Here is a 6,249-nt window from a genome sequence, read left to right on the forward strand (position 1 = left end):
CTCAGTGGCGTAACTTCATCCCAGGTGTCCGGAGGCAAGATAAATGTTGGTGCCCCCCCTCCCCAATTAAAATGTACCACCACCCCAGCACCTGTGCCAGCCCCAGCTGCCACCACCACCCCATGCAGTTCCTTTTATACAATACCCCCAGTAGTGGTTCCCCTATGCAGTGCCCTCCTATGTAGTGACCCCCAGTAATGGTCTCCCTATGCAGTGCCTCCAGTAGTGAGCCCCCGGTAGTTACCCCCAGTAGTGAGCCCCCGGTAGTTGCCCCCAGTAGTGAGCCCCCAGTAGTTGCCCCCAGTAGTGAGCCCCCGGTAGTTGCCCCCTGTAGTGAGCTCCCGATAGTTGCCCCCCGTAATGAGCCCCCTGTAGTAGCCCCCAGTAGTGAGCCCCCTGTAGTTGCCCCCAGTAGTGAGTCCCCCCCGCGCGCGCACACACACAAAAAAACAAAACAAAAACCACTTACCTTTATCCCCGCTCCAGTGCTGCTGCCATCCATCCCCGGCGTCCGCTCCTCGGCACTATGGGAGTGATGTTATGCACTGCGGGACCCGGAAGACGGAGCTCACTCCTGAGCTCCATCCCCGGCGTCCGCTCCTCGGTACTATGGGAGTGACGTCATGATGTAACTCCCATAGTGCACTGCGGGACCCGGAAGATGGAGGGAGCTCCGTCCTCCGGCTGCCGCCGGGGGTTTGAATAGGAGCTGGGCGCCTGCTGGTAACACACTCAGCGGGCGCCCAGCAAATGGAGGGTGCAGGGGGACAGCACCCCCTGCACCTTCTGTAGTTACGCCAATGGAGGTGGAGCGCTCTCCAGCGGCACTCCTTCTCCATGCAGCTCCCGGGGACAATGGAGCCAGGTGCCCCCTTCAGGGCTGGCACCCGGCGGCAAATTACTCCATTGTCTCTGGGAGTTCCGCCACTGCTTACTCTACCATGGATGTCTCTGTGCTTCCGTAGCTGCAATGCAATCTCTGCGCATGCGCAGTGCAACTTATACACTGGCTTGATCTGCGTGTTTAATAGCCTTTGTGTCCAGTTCTGAATAAGACCCAAAGTGTGTTACAGGTGGTATCTAGTCCCAACCAGATTACACAAGATATTTGGAATCACACAGCAATATTGTGGAGAGGTTGTAAGGAACTAAGGGCTTGATTCAAAGTTGGGAATAACTGTGAACCTGAACAAACCATATTACAACGCAAGGGGTGTAATTACATAAACATTTTTACATGTGGGGTAAATACTAGCTGCTTTTGCATGTAGCCCACAAATACTGCACAGCTTTATTATTACTCTACAATTTAGATGTCAGTTTGGAAACACTCCTCCCAAATCTAAATCACTGCACATTTTAAATCTGCCCCACCTGCAGTGCAGCATGGTTTCACCAAGATGATCAGTTGAGAGAGATATCTCACTCTGGGCCTGATTCAGAGCCGAACGCTCTGACCAGAGCTCTCACTCTGAATCAGGGCCCTCCTCCCTAAAAATGGAGCGGCCTCTTGGACGCTCGCATAGCTATAGCGAGGGTCCATGATGATGGTCGCGATGGTCAAGACCATCGCGACCATCGGGCTTGCGACGAGACCCTGCGGTAGGGTCTCGTTGCCGCAAGCCCTGGAGTGATTTTGGCTCTATCAGAGCCAAAATCACTCCCACTGACATCACTACTGATGTCAGTGGGGCCGGCCCCAGACGGTAGGCGTTCCCATGGGAACGCCTCCGTCTGGAAGCCATGCCCCCGGCACGCCCATCAAAGGGGGCGTGCTGTCACTCACCATCGACAGCACGCCCCCTTTGGTGCGAGACCCCGAGCAACGGATTCCTCGTCGCTCGCCAGGTCTCGTGCATGCGCACGACGGAGCTCCCTCTGTCGTGCGCATGCGTATTCGGGCACCATCGACCCGCTTGCGAGCGTCCGCTCGTGAGCGGGTCTGAATTAGGCCCTCTATTCCCAAGTCTGAATCAGGCCCTAAGGGTCTGATTCAGCAGTGAATGCGAGTGTGCAGAATGGGTTCTGCGTAGTCACACGCAAACCCTTGAATGCCTCTGCCTGATTGAGAAAAGTATTTTAAGGTGCGGTGCTGGGGAGGCTTACTCAGCTGGCCGGAGGCCCGGCGCCGTCCGCCATCTTGACCATCGGCCACCGATGGTCACAATGGTGATCCCAACCTGCGACCTCAAATGCAGGAGGGGCCCTGCTGCATTTGCATTATTGTTGGGGCTCACCCCGGAATCATTGGATAGAGCTGCTGATAAGCTGGTGATTCAGGGCCTGATTTAGCAAGGAATGCAATTGCTAATACGCACGCAATCGGCCAATTGTTGCATCCTGCGCATGTGTATGCATCGCAGGGTGCGAACTAGCCATTGCGATCGGGATTGTAATCGCAGTAACTAGGCAGACCCATCGCAGAGTGATTGACAGGAAGTGCCATTTGTGGGAGGTGACAGGAGGGTGGTCGGGTAAACACAGGCGTGCCAGTGCGTTTGAACGCCATTTCATGGGCGTGTATAAATTATCCACTGTGATGCTGTACGCAGCCTGAGGCCTGATAGCGTGCGTGGAAGTTAGCAATTCCTGAGTAAGGGCAGAGCTTGTGCAAGTGCGTGTGAGGCTGCGATGGTACTTGATTGTACCGATGGTTTCACAGTCTTGCTAAACATTATGGATGTGTGTAAGGTAAGGTGGGCTTCCTTATGTAGTGCTGCGGCGGCATTGCGATCGCAATGAATTAGCATACTATCGCAATTGAACTGCGTGTGTAATCGCTATTTCAGTTGCATTCCGTAATGAATCAGGCACTTAGATCATTAATGCAAGGAAATTGTAAAGCGCAACAGAATATGCTGCGCTATTTAATAATAAATAATGCAGACCGTTTTTTTAATCACCTCCCACTGGAAATGCCCAAACGCTCTACCCTACAATTAGTTATTAGTAATGTCTGGCACCTAGCTGCCATGGAAAAAATAAAAGCCTCCCTCCATAATAGATGCCACAAATTTAAAACACAGTGGCCCTGATTCAGACCCGTTCGCAAGCGCTATGCGCTCGCGAGCCGGTCGATGTTTGGCCACTGCGAATGCGCGTGCTGGAGCCGGCTCCGACGTGCACATGCGCGAGACCTGGCTAGCGAGGGGCACTCCGTCGCTCCGCGTCTCGCACCAAAAGGGGGCGGCTGTCGATGTTGATCGACAGCTTGCCCCGTTTTGGAGGCGGGCAGGGGGGGTGGCTGGCCAAACGGAGGCGTCCCTGACGGAACACCTGCCACTTGGGGACGGTCCCACTGACATCACGAGTGATGTCAGTGGTGAGCTTCCGGCTCTATTAAGAGCTGGGGCTTGCAGGAATGAGACCCTACCGCAAAGGTCTCGGCGCAAGTCCCAATGGTCGAGACCATCGCGACCATCACCTGGCCGCTAGCAATAGCTGTGGGTGGTCACAAAAAAAAAAAAAAAACGCCCTGATTCAGAGAGAGCGCTCTATTCAGAGCGTCCGGCTCTGAATCAGGCCCAGTGTCTTTGTTATTAATTTCATAATCCCTTCTCCCAGTCATCCTCAAATCAAGCACTGCCAGACCTCTTATTCTGATATTGTCATACTTTCGTTCCTTACTTGCCTTACAGGAATGTTATCATCTGTCTTATCACCTCTACTTTTAACATCACTGTGGGCTTCTTCCCAACCCCTCTTTAAAACAATCCTCCCACCCCTCCCCCTCCCCTACCAAATTATTTCATGATTGTATAATTGTCTATGCTCTATTATGGGAACATGGCACCAGCCTCATTGTCTGGTAATGTCTGCAGTGCCAATGGACGGCTAAGTACTGTATAGTCTACGCATGCAGGTTTTGCAGGGTGGGTCCACCTGGACTGTGAGTACTGCGCACTCTGCACCCATTATAGACACATTCATGTACTAGTGCCTATTTAACATTGTGTTGTTTGCCACCATTATTCCTTACGGCCATGTATGTACTTACTAAACTTACAAATAAACAGTTTAGGACTTAGTTGACTGGTAATAATAGGTAAGACCTGGAGTTTCTGTCGAAAAGGTACATAAATCTGGCTTAGATTTAAGTAAGTGCGGCCATTGTTGTTCTTTGTGACGTAAACATAATTGGCTGCGAATGTGACACTAAATCAACTTGGGGATAATGTAAACATCACAATGTCGACCGCTGTAATGTCGACATTGTTGAAATGCCGTCAGGCAACGTGTCGATATTCTCAGAATGGCGACAAGTGAAATGTATACATTGTCAGAATGTTGACATTAGGGTTAGGCTGCGGGGAGAGGTTAGGGTTAGGCTGTAGTCGGGAGGGATAATGAAAAATATACGGAGGGGATGCGCTAAACTGCTATGGCCTGGCTAAAATAGTAGCAGCTTTGTGTGATAAGGGCACTACTAACCGTTAATGAAGTGCATATAGGAAAGAAATAAGGCCCTCATTCAGAGCCGCTCGTTAACAGCAGTACGCTCGTTGCGTTCCGATGTTGAGAAACCGCGCATGCGTCGGTGTAACACTGCGCATGTGCGTACGGCAGATTGCGAGTTTTTTTTCACTCGTTCGGCAAATTGCAAACAGGAAGTGACATGTCAAATGTGATTGACAGAACAGGCCGTTTTTGGGCGTTGACGGGGGTGGAGATGGAAAAACGCAGGCGTGGCGAGGCGTTTTTGGGGCGTACATAAATTAGCTCATGTGAACGTCCAATGTGTTCGTACCAACTCATACGTCACTGGCTGATCCTCTTTCCGTTCAAACTGCTCGCACAGCTTAGGGTCTGGATTACTCGACCACAATGACGATGGCCTCGTCCTTTTGCCCGGGCCTCCTTGATGTTTCATCGATTTATCACGGCTTGTCAGATAAACAATCAACTTTGGATTGAAAACCAGCTTGTAATGTTTTTTTTTTTTTTCCCTTTGTAATAGCACAAAACCGTACGCAGCTGAAAATCTCGGCTGCTAATTTCAGGTTTACACAATTAGCGTTTTTTTGTAGGAATGTATTTTACAATTTGGTTAGTATTTTTGCATTTTGTAACAATATTGTAATCATGTTTGTGTGTATTGTAACCTTTTGCATTGGGCTGCTTTTTTTTTTTTTTTTTTTTATTCCAAAGTGTTCCTTAAAGTAACATTTTGTTTTAACCCTTGATTTTGGGAAAGTCCCAAACTCAGATTTCGTTTTTCCCTTGTGGGACAGAATTAACTATAAACCAATTTTCAATTAATGTCACAATACAGTTGAGAACAATTTGTAGGTTTTATTTGCAAAACACATTTTAAAACAAATCATGTGCATTGTCACGTACATTTTTGGGGTCATTGTTACCCACTAATATTTGGCACATTTTTTTTGGTAAAATGATATTTTTGGAACAAAAACGACAAAATTAAAAAAAACAATTCACAAGAAAGGAGAGGGAAGTTTTGGCCAGAAAGGAATATGGGGCAAGCACAGAAGGAGTGTGGGCAAAGTAGCCAGTGCTGTCATCGTTTCTTTCCCCGTTTGGCTGGGGTAGGGTGGGCGCCAGACCGGCTCCGGGATGTCCTCTGGCTGGCCTGTCCAGAGGCAGATGTTGTGGCCTCTGGACTAGGCACAGGGCTAGGCACATTTGGGGGAATGGCTGTTGTTGTGCCAGAGGTGGAGGATCCTGATGTTCCGGCAGGAAGGGAGGTCGGCTCCACCATGTGCTGGCGAACGAGCTGCTCCAGGGCATTGGCGATTCTGATGTTGGCCCTGGTATTTTCAGCCAGGGCCTGACCAATGGTCACGTTGGCTGCCGCATTTTGCTCCAGGGCCTCAGCCACCCGTAGCAGACTGGCGTCCATCCTCTGCAGAATCTCCGTATGGGAATCCGATTTTAAAATTGAGTTCTGTGAGGAGTGCCACTGCCTGCGAGGGGGATTGCCCAGGACTGGCTTCTGTAGGGTCCTCAGCCGGATGTACTGGTTCCTCCCCAGCAGAAATTCTTGGGCTAAGGCTACCCTCTGGAGCAGACTCATCCGCCTGTGTCTCTGTGAGAAAAAAGAGAAAAGAGGAACATTACAATCTACATATTGTCACATTAACATTTCAGAGTTGGTTATATCACAACATTTACCTGGGACAACATGAGGAGCCGCAAAGTCTGGCATGTCCGTATCCATGTTGGACACGCCAAACACCTCCACATCCTGCACATACCCCTGTGCCAGCTCTTCCAAATCATTAAACTCCA

This window comes from Taudactylus pleione, unplaced genomic scaffold (assembly GCF_031769625.1).
Source record: "Taudactylus pleione unplaced genomic scaffold, aTauple2 ptg000156l, whole genome shotgun sequence".
NCBI lineage: Eukaryota > Metazoa > Chordata > Amphibia > Anura > Myobatrachidae > Taudactylus > Taudactylus pleione.